Raw genomic sequence first — 13092 nt, 5'->3', positions numbered from 1 at the left:
AGATATCTGTGTGTATACATTACATATATATTAGAACTCTAATGTATTTATATAAATATAAATGTATATTTTAGAGTATTATGTAGATGAAAAATTAGACAAAGATAAATACTTCATGGCTTATTTATATGTGAAATATTAAAAAACAATTTTATATAAACAAAATAGAATAATGATTAGTAGGACTCTCTAGGTAGAAATGCAAAAGTAGATGTGAGGTGTGAAGATAAAAACTTACCATTTTGGGCCCAGTGAGGTGACACTAGAGGTAAGGTGTCTGTCTGCCTTGCAAGCACTAGCCAAGGAAGGACCGCAGTTTGATCCCCGCGTTCCATGTGCTACCCCCAAACCTGGGGCAATTTCTGAGTGCTTAGCCAGAAGTAACCCCTGAGCATCAAACAGGTGTGGCCCCAAAAACAAAACAAAAAAAAACTTACAATTTTAAGGCATACATGTGCTCCCTAGGCCCATATGTCCACATGTGTTGTCTGGAAACATGATGCCTGAAATATATCACCCTTATCTCTCCCCTTTTCAGATGTGTACTTTCAAAGTTTCATGCTGGGTTGTGTATTAAGGTTCTCTCTGCCACTGGAGAAACCCATGTTCTCTCTTCAGTGCTCTACTCTTTTGCTCTCAACCTTTCCTCAGAATTTCTAAACAAAATCTGTTTTTATTTCAAAAATAATACAAAACTTTCAACTATAAGTAAATAAATTCTGAGTATATAAAGTATTTAATGTAATTACAGTTTACAATGTTTTAGTATATTGTAGAAATTTGTCGAGTAGAAAATATTCTCATCATATAAAGTAAATAGGTGAGGTAATTAGTTATTAATTTAGTAATTTATGAGAATTCTTTCACAATGTAATATACATCAAATAGTTATACTGTACTTAAACAGATTTCAATTTAATTTTTCAAAATATTTTAATAAGGGATAAATAAATGTACATTAAACATAAATTTTATTTCTTTGGAAAAATTAAATAAAGAAGAGAGAATGTAAAATCATGTGAATTAAATAGATCTACAATATATATTTGAATTTTTCAAATATTTGAAGTAACCGTTTACTGTCAAGAAATTGTTACAATTCTTGGCTGGAGTGGTGGCACAAGCGATAGGGCATCTGCCTTGCCTGTGCTAGCCTAGGACAGACTGCCTTTCGACTCCCGGCATCCCATATGGTTCCCCAAGCCAGGAGCGATTTCTGAGCACATAGTCAGGAGTAATCCCTGAGCATCACCAGGTGTTGTTCTTTGAGGGCAAACTAACAACTCTTCTAAGGATGCTTATTTCCTCAATAACTCAGGATTTGAAATTGCCAAAGTTAAATAATAAAATATGTTTATTAGGAACTGGTGAGGTGGTGCTAGAGGTAAGGTGTCTGCCTTGCAAGCGCTAGCCAAGGAAAGACCGCGGTTCAATCCCCTGGCGTCCCATATGGTTCCCCCAAGCCAGGGGCAATTTCTGATCACTTAGACAGGAATAACCCCTGAGCATAGAACAGGTGTGGCCCCAAAAACAAAAACAAAAAAGACAGTAATATGTTTATTAATTTTTTTAATAAGTCAGGAGTTTAATCCAAACTGCTGAACATTTGAGAGATAATTCAGACACTGGGAAAAAGTGCTAGAAAATGTCAGAACTCTGGTTAATATGACTAGGCTATCTGTATCAACTAAAGTTGAGAAATGAGGCCAGAAGGGCCGGTGAGGTGACGCTAGAGGTAAGGTGTCTGCCTTGCAAGCGCTAGCCAAGGAAGGACCGCGTTCAACCCCCTGGTGTCCCATATGGTCCCCCCAAGCCAGGGGCAATTTCTGAGCGCTTAGCCAGGAGTAACCCCTGAGCATCAAATGGGTGTAGCCCGAAAAAAAAAAAAAAAAAAAAAAGGAATGAGGCCAGAGAGATGTATAGGTGATAGGGTGCTTGTATTACATGCTGCCCAGCCAGTTTCTACCTCTGCCAACCCGTACGAAACCCACCTCAACCCTCCACAAGTAATCTCTGAGCTCAGAGCAAAAGATAAATTCTGAGCATCCCACCAGGCATGGCTACCCCAAACAAAAATAACCCAAGAAAATAAATTTTAAAAAAAATTAGGTGCCTATCCTTCTTGATGATTATTTTACAAAGATATGAGTATCAGGTTCTTGAGATGTTCCTGTGTCTAAAACTGTCAAAAGAATGACATTTACACATCGAAGAAACAAACAAAATGTAACTGATCATTTCTAAACTAAATCTCTACAAAAATTAAGTTAAATTAGGAAAACCTAGTTTAAATTTAGTCAAGTTTCAGGAACATTAAGTTTGTCTCAGTTCAGCAAGTACTATTTACTCAATAAATACTTTCCAAATATTTTAGAACTCTAGCTAAACCAGAAATCTTTGTGGTTTAAATTAGAGTCCTAAATGAGTCATCATAAAAGAACTAACATCATAGACAATTACTTTCATAAAATTTAAAATGTCATAGATTTTCTTCTCATATATACTAAGCAAATAGTGTATATATAAATGATAATTAATAGTGTAAATATGCATAATATAATAATATCAGAAACCCAAACCTTCCATTTTTGTTAAATGGTTGCTTATATTTAAGTGGATTTTCTTTTCCTTGTCTCACTTTACTTAATACTTCCACCCACCCACACCACCTTTGGGCACTCAATTATGTGCTATTTTAGGAATCTAAATGTTCTAAAATTTCAACTCTTGTATAAAATGAACTATTTTAACACAAGTTAATAGTGAAGAAAAAACTTGCTTATTAAAGTAATCATTCAAGCCAAGAATATTTTTATTTGTCCCTCTCCACTATACTCAATTACTTAATTACTTAATTAAATCTAAAATTACCAAATACAGCATACTCTCCAGGGCTCCAAGTTGGAAAGAAAGAAAAAAGAGAACAAGAGAAAGAAAAAATGAAAGAAAGAGAAAAAAGGAAGAGAGAAAGGGAGGAAGGAAGGAGTGAAGGAAGGAGGGAGGGAAGAAGGGAGGAAGGAAGGAAAGAAGGTAGAAAGGAAGGTGGAAGGAAGGAAGGAAGGAAGGAAGGAAGGAAGGAAGGAAGGAAGGAAGGAAGGAAGGAAGGAAGGAAGGAAGGAAGGAAGGAAGGAAGGAAGGAAAGAAGGAAGGAAGGAAAGAAGGAAGGAAGGAATGGGGGAAGAGGGAGGGAGGGAGGAAGGAAGGAAAGAAGGAAGAGAGGGAGGGAGGGAAGAAAAGAGAAAGGGAAGAAAGGAGGGAGGGGGAAAGGAAGGAGGAAGGAATGGAGGGAAGAAGGAAGGAGGAAAGGAAGGGAGGAAGAAATGAAAGACTGAAGGAAGGAGGGAGGGAGGAAGGAAGGGAGGGAGGAGGGAGAAGGAAGGAAGGAAGGACGGAAAGAAGGAAGGAAGGAAGGAAGAAAGGAAGGAAGGAAGGAAGGAAGGAAGGAAGGAAGGAAGGAAGGAAGGAAGGAAGGAAGGAAGGAAGGAAGGAAGGAAGGAAGGAAGGAAGGAAGGAAGGAGGGAGGGAACAAAGGAGGAAGGAAGGAATGAAAAACTGAAGGAAGCGGGAAGGAGGGAGGGAGGAAGAAAAGAAGGGAGGGAGGCAGGGAGAAAGGGAAGAAAGGAGAAATGGAGGGACGAATAAATTTGCATTTTCTGCTCAAAACTCCGATAAAATTATGTATTTTGGCTCATTAAGATCCCATACAACTCTAGTCACTGTTTCTAGATTAAGAGTTAGCTTGATTATAGGACTGAAAAAAAGGCACTCAAGAGAAGCTAGCATTTTGCAGTAGTAATCTTCCTTCCTGACTTGTATGAAACAACTCAGGGCTTTGGGATCTTCAAACTCGACCTTCCCAGCAGTGCATCTGACAAAAAATTATGGTAATCTCAAAATCCCACTGATGCACAGACATTTCATCAACTGAGCAAAATTTTGAGTAAAATGCAGATTATCTTTTTCTTCTTAGAGAAACTGAACTTTATATGAATAGGGCCCATGTGGGGAGCCTTTTGAAGCTATGGACTTCAAAGCAGATCACAGACTTCTAGTGTGTTAATCACTTAATTCAAGAGTGGAGAGAAGGAATTACCACTATTCACTCAATTTAAACTTATCCATTTTATGAGAGAGGGGACAAATATTCCATCCTTTACTTCCCAGCAGTATTTCAGCTAAGCATGTGCTCATAAAGCAGGTTTGGTCACACACTACTTTGTATAAATCTAAAGAGAAAGAAATTTCCAAATGGGTCTAATATTTGAGTCATAATTTTCTTCAGAGGCATTATCTATTCTTTTGGAAAAATTTGAAAAATATTTTGGAACAAATGCTACATTCTAAGCATAAAAATAGCTATTTATAATATAATTTATTTTAAAAATATTAAAAGAAATTGGAAGAAATTGGCATTTTATGAACACAAATAAAAGAAATAAAACAGCTTCCACAAAATTAAAGTATTTTAAAATTATTGAAAATTTGTATGGGCCTACAGACTGAAAGGAGGTAAAAATAATCAGTATGGTTTCCATTAAACTAATATCATAGCCTTCAATAAAAGAAGTTACAAGGGGGCTTGAGTCATAGCACAACTGATAAAAGCATATAACTTGTGTGCAGCAAGATACATTATACTCTTTATGTATATGGCCTCATGAGTCTCTTCAGAGTCATCCTTGAGCACAAACTCAGGAGTAAGCCTAGAACATAACTAAGTATAGCCCCAAAATTAAAAAGGCAAAGGGAAAAGTCCATAGTGTAATTAGAAATAAATATGTAGAATATGAATTAGCCTGTAAAAGTGCCGCCATTATTTTCTAACTTCATAGTTTGCAACATTATAATTTTATGTCATATTATTATCAATAATAATATATAATGAGTAAGTTGGATAAGAGAAAAAAAAGAACCTGATCAAAGCAACACAGAAGTTCTGTATAGAAATAGGGGTATGCTTTTACTCCCTACCTGATATGCACTGATTATAATATGGTTATTTTAGTCTCTTCAATGATACTATTAAGAATGAAATTGAGTTTAATAATAGTTTTTAAAGATCACCTGTTAATGTCAAAAAGAGAATCATATTTCAGATACTTTGTAGCTATAAATGTAATAAGAATGGAATATAATAAAAATAAGAGTTCTGCAATGTAATATATGATTGAAGCTTTTATTATATTAAAATTTTAATTATAAATGATTCCAACTTATTATACATGATTATATTATTTAGAACTACTACATAAAAATGTGAAAATGTAAATAGAGGTCCTATATCTGGTACTTACTTCAAGCATGTTTTATTAGGAGGAAGACTAAACTAATAGCAAAATTTTCAAAATTCAGTGGCTAAAGTAAGTAAACTAAACAGCTTAGCTATAAGAGTAGTCCCTGCTGACTCTTCACAGTCAACTGGGAGTTTATATCTTCCAGTTTATTCCTTTTTGCTTTACTACAGTGCTGGTGCCATCCTTATTTGTGAACTAAAAGTTGAATTTCTACCACATCTGTGATCTAGACTGTTAGAAGGGAAAATAGAAAATCCAGCATGTTTTGATGTATCTTTAAAGGCAATGCTACAGAAACTGCACATGAACACTTCTGTTGATATTTCAGTAATGTAAATTCCATTTCACACCTGGGTATATATACCTATTGGTACATCATACTTAAGGGCTACCAGTGAGTGACTTTAACAACAGAAATGCACATACCTAAAAGTTCTGAAGAATACACGTTTTTATCAATGTATCATCAAGATTGCTTTCTTCCAAGAAATCTGTATGATTGTTTTCCCTTGGAATATTTATAGGGTCATTTTTCTGTAGATGTCTTTGTTCAAATCTCCTCTTTTTATAAGAACTTCATATGAATTAGGGCTCCTGCTAATAAGAGAGAAGGTTTAGTTCAACAGCCATTCAAGTTCCAATCAAACAAAAAACACCAAGAGAAGATCTATGGGTTAAGGCTGCTTTATTGGCTGCATGTGGTAGGAATGGAAGATGGTGAACTTATATCCTGGAAATAATTCATCTTGTCTTCAGGGTACATGAAAGTATTTATGGGAAAAAAATAGGAAACAAAAGTGTACCCTACTGCAGATTAGAGGGTGCCAAAATGAAGAACAAAATTTTTGTGGTCTGGTTTCTAGAGGCATGCTTCATTATATTTATAAATTTATTTATAAACCTAATCTATTTATAAATCTAATCTATTTATAAATCTAAATTTGTTTATAAATGTATAAGTTATTTACAAAACGACTAAAAGGCTGTTTTTGTGTGAAGGTTAAACTGAGGAAAACTGTCCTTATCATTATACTTTAGAGTGGAGCAAGAGCAATTGTCTTTCCCAAATACTCTGATCCAGTTTCAATTTAACTTTATTATTTCCTTAAATCCCAGCTTCCAATTATTGTCACATTCTCAGGTACAGGGGGGTCAAACTTCTATTCCTAAATCATTAGCAGTTACACAATTCATTTCATAATACCTCATTTTGAAGGAGTTTATGAAATGCAGCTTGTAGTAACTAGATAAAACTTGAGTCCTAGTACTAAAAGGGAAACTAACTGAATCAGTATTTTGTCATTGCACTGTCTACCATACTTTTCTTGAATTAATAAGTTCAAGCATAAATATATTCTAGATAAAAATGAACAAAAGTGAAAAATTAGAAAAGATATGGAACTGATAATAAAACTCAAAAGTGGTTGAAGCATGGCTGGGGGGGAGGGTCCTGCTTCAATACAATGACTAGATCAAATTAACTAGGTGTTGTGGGCAAGACATGAAGTCTGGAGAGTATAATATAAGATAAATATATCTGCATTGGTTTACTTTGCATGAGAACTGAATTTTCAGGATGGTATAAGTGTTTCCTTTGACCACCAAAAATGTGGATGTAATTAAACATCTATAAAGAGAATTTTATTAGTGCTACTGCTTACTTTTATTTTTATAATAAAAATACTGCTTACCTTTAAATGCTTGAACATCCATGCACATTTTAATGTTAATTAAAATAAAGAAAATAGATGCGGGTTTAATAAAATTAAAACCAGAGTTTATATAATCTTGCTCTATGAGCATACTGTAGATCTCTGCATTTAATAAATTATTTGGTACAATAAGAGTGAAAATCAGTAACTAATGTCTAAATGCTATTCACTTAAAATTATTGAGAAGGGGGAAGGAGAAAAATTATTAATAAACATAGTTCTTAGGTAAATTTTTGTGCTTTGTCATTGCTTCTTAATAATAGTAAGATAGATTTCATTTTCAATTGCCCCACAAAAAAATTGTCCAAAATACAATTTAGAAACCAACAAAAAGCTTTCAATTCTTGTTTTAAAATCCCCATGAGAATACATACTGTGAAACCATAAACATGTAAACATAGTTATAAATTGTTAATTTATGGGATTTTAGTGGATATTTGCTTCTTTCTTTCTGTCATGACTCATGTATGGATACATGCCAGGAGCATCCAGTGCCTTTTACTTTCCACCTATAAGAAGGAAATGGGAGCATAAGGCATTTTTACTAAGAAATATTGTGATTAAAAAATAGTTATACAGCAAAAAACAATTGCAAACACATAGTATCAATCATTGCTAATGAGTTAAAAGGATACCACAGTGCTCGTATAAATCACTATACAGTATCTTGCAGTTTATTTAAATTCATTGTGTCTCATTATAACTGAGCTATGCACCTTTAGGTCTGAGTTGATTAGGAATGCGATAGCTCAGAATAGCTTTTAATTCAGAGAAACATGGCCTGACCTTTACCATAATCCTGTGTGAAACACACTATAGTTTAGACATTAATAATGATGCTACCTCTTTTTCATACTGGTGAGATGCTACTTCAAATTTGGTGTTATTAGTTAACAGGCTCAGGCCAATACATCAAAGCCAAATTACCCTTCTGTGTATAACTATAGTACTTAATTCTGAGTTCTTCATCTCTCATAACTATTACTTCCTCTTTAAAAATTCTAAAAACCAAAATGTAATAGTGTCAAGCCATAGTAATAAGTCACAGATAAAAACTGAAGACACTCTTCCTCACTCCCCGTGGACTGCTACTGCACGCTGTGAAGGTTTTGTGCTTCATGAAATACATTTTAACTGCTAAGGCGATGTTTGTCTTTGACCTTTGTCTCTCAATTTAAGAATGCCATTTCTTTAAGTTGCACTTTGGTAAGTCAACTAACACAAACAATAGAATTTTCTTAGCATTTTCATTCAGATACAACATAAAATACAAATCAGAGGTTTAAATGTGTTTCCATTTTTAAATATGCATTGTGTTTAATATTACAGAAATAATAAACAATTAAGCAATTGGTTTACAACATTTAATTAAAAATAGTGGAGAATAACATACTTCTAATCTATGCAACCTACTTATTCTCTTATCTCTCTTAGTTCCCCACACATAAAAAATTCATTTCTGCTTTATGAGCTACTTCCTCTTATATTTCAAATTTTTATTCCTAAATTATATACAGATTGGCCATATCTCAATATTTTGTTTTTAGATGATATATATTGACTTTCTATAATAAAATATGATATGGTAGCTCTTTTAGAATATTGTTCCTTCAAAAACGAATATTTGCCATTATCATCTGTCCTGAGGATTTTTCTTATCAGTCTTGCCTTCAAACTCTTTCACAAAAAGTCCTTTCTGTGATTTAGCATTTTCTTTGTCTATAAGATTCAGAAATGCAAAGGGTCAAACAAAATAAAAATATACTTATCAGACATAGAACAATCATTATATAATTTTTGTTTTACTGTAGTTATTTGTCATTTGTCAGGATACTAGTCACAATAAACAATTGTTAACTGCATCATATATGGCCCCCTGAACACCATTAAGAGTAATTTCTGAGCATAGAACTAAGAGTAAATACCAGAACCCTGCAGTGTATGGCTAAATAATAATAATAATAATTAAAAACTGATGTTCAACAGAACATGGACCACCATGTGTAAAGGAGAGAAAAGGAAAAGAAATGGCAAGTAAATTATCACTCAGTATTGGTGCAAATGTTGGCAGACTCAAGATCAATGGAAAACAGTATGGAGAGTCCTCAAAAGAGAGAGAACAGAACTCAATAAAAGCAATACTAATTCCTGGCCTTGATCCCAATCACATACAAAAAATGTACTTCAAAAGGATACACACATAGGTATGTTCATTGCATCACTTAGTAAAATAGCCAAGATATGGAAACAAACAAAATGTCCAACCATTGGTGAGTGGATCAAGAAATTGTGCTACATTTATACTATAAATACTATGGAATAAGAAGATAGTAGATACTTTATGGATTTTTAACCTTGATTATCATGTGGACAAAAGGGAAGCTTGGTATAGGTTTATAGCTGTCAAACTTTCACCCAGTGGAATCAGGGACCAAGGATATTCCCCCAAGCTCATGATGGAAAAACAACTGACCCCAGACTAATAATAATATTTGCATAGGACCGAAAGAGGAACTGGGATATCTGACGGGTAACAAGACATAGCCTGGGTGTAAGTGAGAATGAGAGTATGACCAATGAGACTTAGGAGTGTCCCAGAACAAGGCAGTATTGATAGGTATTGTAACCAGAGCTCTCTGTGAGGGAGAAAGGACAGCCCAAGGTCAAGCCAAATTAAGAATTATAAAAAAACAAAAGAAAGAAAAGGGACCAGAGAGAAAGCATGGAGATAAAGCATTTGCCTTGCATGCAAAATGATGGTGGTTCGAATCCCAGCATCTCATATGGTCCCCCAAGCCTGCCGGGAGCAATTTCTGAGCTTAGAGCCAGGAGGAACCCCTGAGTATTGCCAGGTGTGACCCAAAAACAAAAAAAAATAAGAATCATGAGGGAATGGCATTCTTCTTTGTGCTTTTCATCGCCATCTCTGGTACAGTTGTCTCTGAAGCTTTCAATCTCAAGGAGAATCCCTGAAACAATCACTCTACAGGATCCCCTGGAACAAATAGTTCTACAGAGGTTTCATCTGCCAGGCAATACAGTAACAGCATCACAAAGGGCATCCAACACTTATCCCCACAAAATATTTTTTTACATAGTCCCAAGAAACTTGGGCAGACAGGTAGACAGTCAGTGGAGTCCTCTTTATGACTCAGAAGAGCCATTTTATCCTATGTCAGTGCACCTCAAGAATGCATCTGTGAAACAAAGTGCACATCTTCTAGTCAATGAGCATACTGCAACACATAATAAAACACCTCTATACTGCAAAGTGGCAATGGGAAAGCAACTCGGAACCCCACCACACTTAGTGAATGAAGACAGTTCTGTAGACTGAACTAATATCAACCACCTATATAGACTCTCTGATAAGTTAGAGAGGAATTGTTGAAAATGTTTAGAGCACTCAAAGAAACCATGAAATGTACAGCTACTAAGACTCAAAAGGATATGAGAGTAGAAATAAGAAAACTTCGAACAAAAATGACAGAATTGAAAAATTTGGTAGGCAATATGAAAAACTTACTGGAGGGGCACTCCCACCAGCAAAGTAACAGTGGCTGAGGATAGAATCAGCTGGCTTGGGACTGGAGCGATATGGAGAGATAGCACAGCACAGCGGTAGGGCTTTTGTCTTGCCTGCAGTTGATTCAGGAAGGACGATGGTTGAGTCCCGGCATCCCATATGGTCCCCTCACTCCAGCCTGCCAGAAGTGATTTCTGAGTACAAAGCCAGGAGTGAGCCCTGAGCCTAACCCCAAAGAAACAAACAAATAAACAAAAAGAATCAGTGGGCTCAAGATGAGCTTCATAACACCTCGCGGCAATGACGGAAAATTTAAGAGTCTTCCAATAAAAGAACAGAATGTGAAAGATTTCTAAAAATAAACAAATAGATGACAATAGAATTTTAGGTAGATTCAACCAAAACATAAAAATAATTGTGGCCCTAGAGAACTAGGAAGAAATTCCTGAAGAATCATCAGTCAAAGATATCACAGAGGAGAAGTTTCCAGAACAGAAGAGTGTATGTAACAACATCCATGACACCTAAAGATTACCAACTAAAATAAAATAAAAACACCCCTAGGTAACAAATCATAGTCATAATGATTAAGAATATAGGTAGAGATAGAAAGCAGCAAGATCTAAAAAGGAAATTATGTACAAATGAGAATGCTTAGGTTTACAGCAGATTTATCATAAGCAACCCTGTAGGCAAAGGTGGGATATAATGAATAAATGCAATGACATAAATGCCTAACTAATACTACTTCACCCACCCAGATTCTCATTCAGATTTAAAGAAAGAAAAAACAGCTTTATAGATAACAACAGCACAGAGAATTTATGTTTTTTTTTTCATTTTATTATTTTGTAATAATTTTTTTATTTAAACACTGTGATTACAAACAATTGTAGTTGGGTTTCAGTCATAACATGAACACTCCCCTTCACTGTGCATTCTTCCCATCCCCAATACCCCCATCTTTTCCCTCCCGACCCCCACCTGTATTCTAGACAGAGTTTCTACATCCCTCACTCACTGACATTGTTATGATAGTTCTGAACATAGTCATTTCTCTAACTGCAATCAGTACTCTTTGTGGTGAGCTTCATATCATAAAGGCTCAAAGCCAACTCTAAAAGAGGAGCTGGAGGGAGTACTTCAGTTAAGTACCTAAAACAAGATAAACCCAACAAACAAACCAAACTTCTACAAAATTCCATGAAAATTATCTCTCTTAATGTTAATGAAATATATGCACCAATTCAAAGACTGAGTGGCAAAATAAATCATAATTAAAATCCAATATTTTTCTGCCCACAAGAAACATATTTGAAAAGTCAGAGTAAACACAGACTCAGTCAGAGGTGAAAAAGACAAACCTATAAGTAAATACGACTTTAAAAAAAGCTGAAGTGGCCATTCTAATATCAGATGACAGAGACTACTGGCTTTAAAAGGTTATAAGAAACAGAAAGGAAAGGCCAGAGTGATAGCACAGCAGTAGGGCATTTGCCTTTCATGCGGCTACCCAGGAGGGACCTGGGTTTGATCCCCAGTGTCTCATATGGTCTCCTGAGCCAGGAGTGATTTCTAAGCACATAGCCAGCAGCATAACTGGGTGTGCCTCAAACACTGAAAAGAAAAGAAAAGAAAAGAAAAGAAAAGAAAGATAAGGAAAGAAAAGAAAAGAAAGATAAGGAAAGAAAAACAGAAGAGGAGAAGAGAAGAGAGGAGAGGAGAGGAGAAGAGAGGAGAGGAGAAGAGAGGAGAGGAGAGGAGAAGAGAGGAGAAGAGAAGTGAAGAGAAGAGAAGAGAGGAGAGGAGAAGAGAAGAGAAGAGAAGAGAAGAGAAGAGAAGAGAAGAGAAGAGAAGAGAAGAGAAGAGAAGAGAAGAGAAGAGAAGAGAAGAGAAGAGAAGAGAAGAGAAGAGAAGAGAAGAGAAGAGAAGAGAAGAGAAGAGAAAAATCAGAAAGGGTAATTTCTTAATAATCAACGGATACATACATTAGGAAAAATCACAGCCTTAATCATGTATTCACACAATGAAGGGCCAGGAAAATATTTAAAACAATTGCTAATAGTTAGCAACACTCTAGAGACTTCAACTTCGCTGACAGTTCTTCATAGGTCAGCCAGGCAAAAATTTAACAAAGACATCTTGGCATTGGAAAAAGAAATGGAATATATAATGGAGTATATAAGTTTAGGGTTTTTCAGATTCAGAAAGCTCAACACACATTCTTCTCCAATATGCATAGGACATTCTCCAAGATAAACCACATGCTGGGCAACAAAATATACCTCTATAATATCAAGAAGATATAAATTGTATCATCAACTTCAGACCAGAACACAATGAAAATAGAAGTGAATTACAAAGAAAAATGGAACTTTGACACTTGGAAATTAAACAACACACTGGTAAAACATCAGTGAGACAGAAAGGAAACCAAAAGTTTCTAGAAATAAATAAGAATGAAAATACAAATTATCAGAATTCGTTGACACAGCAAAAGTGGTATTAAAAGGAAATTTTTTTAATTTGCAAGCATTCATCAGAAAGTAGACAGGGTTTA

General features: G+C 35.1%; 1 protein-coding gene across 1 annotated transcript in view; it reads left to right on the top strand.

The window, feature by feature from the left end:
- Positions 1–13092, top strand: part of ARRDC3 (arrestin domain containing 3) — a 689774-nt gene that overhangs the window by 263493 nt on the left and 413189 nt on the right.

This window comes from Suncus etruscus, chromosome 2, assembly GCF_024139225.1.
Source record: "Suncus etruscus isolate mSunEtr1 chromosome 2, mSunEtr1.pri.cur, whole genome shotgun sequence".
NCBI lineage: Eukaryota > Metazoa > Chordata > Mammalia > Eulipotyphla > Soricidae > Suncus > Suncus etruscus.
This window is presented reverse-complemented; position numbering and strand designations above follow the sequence as displayed.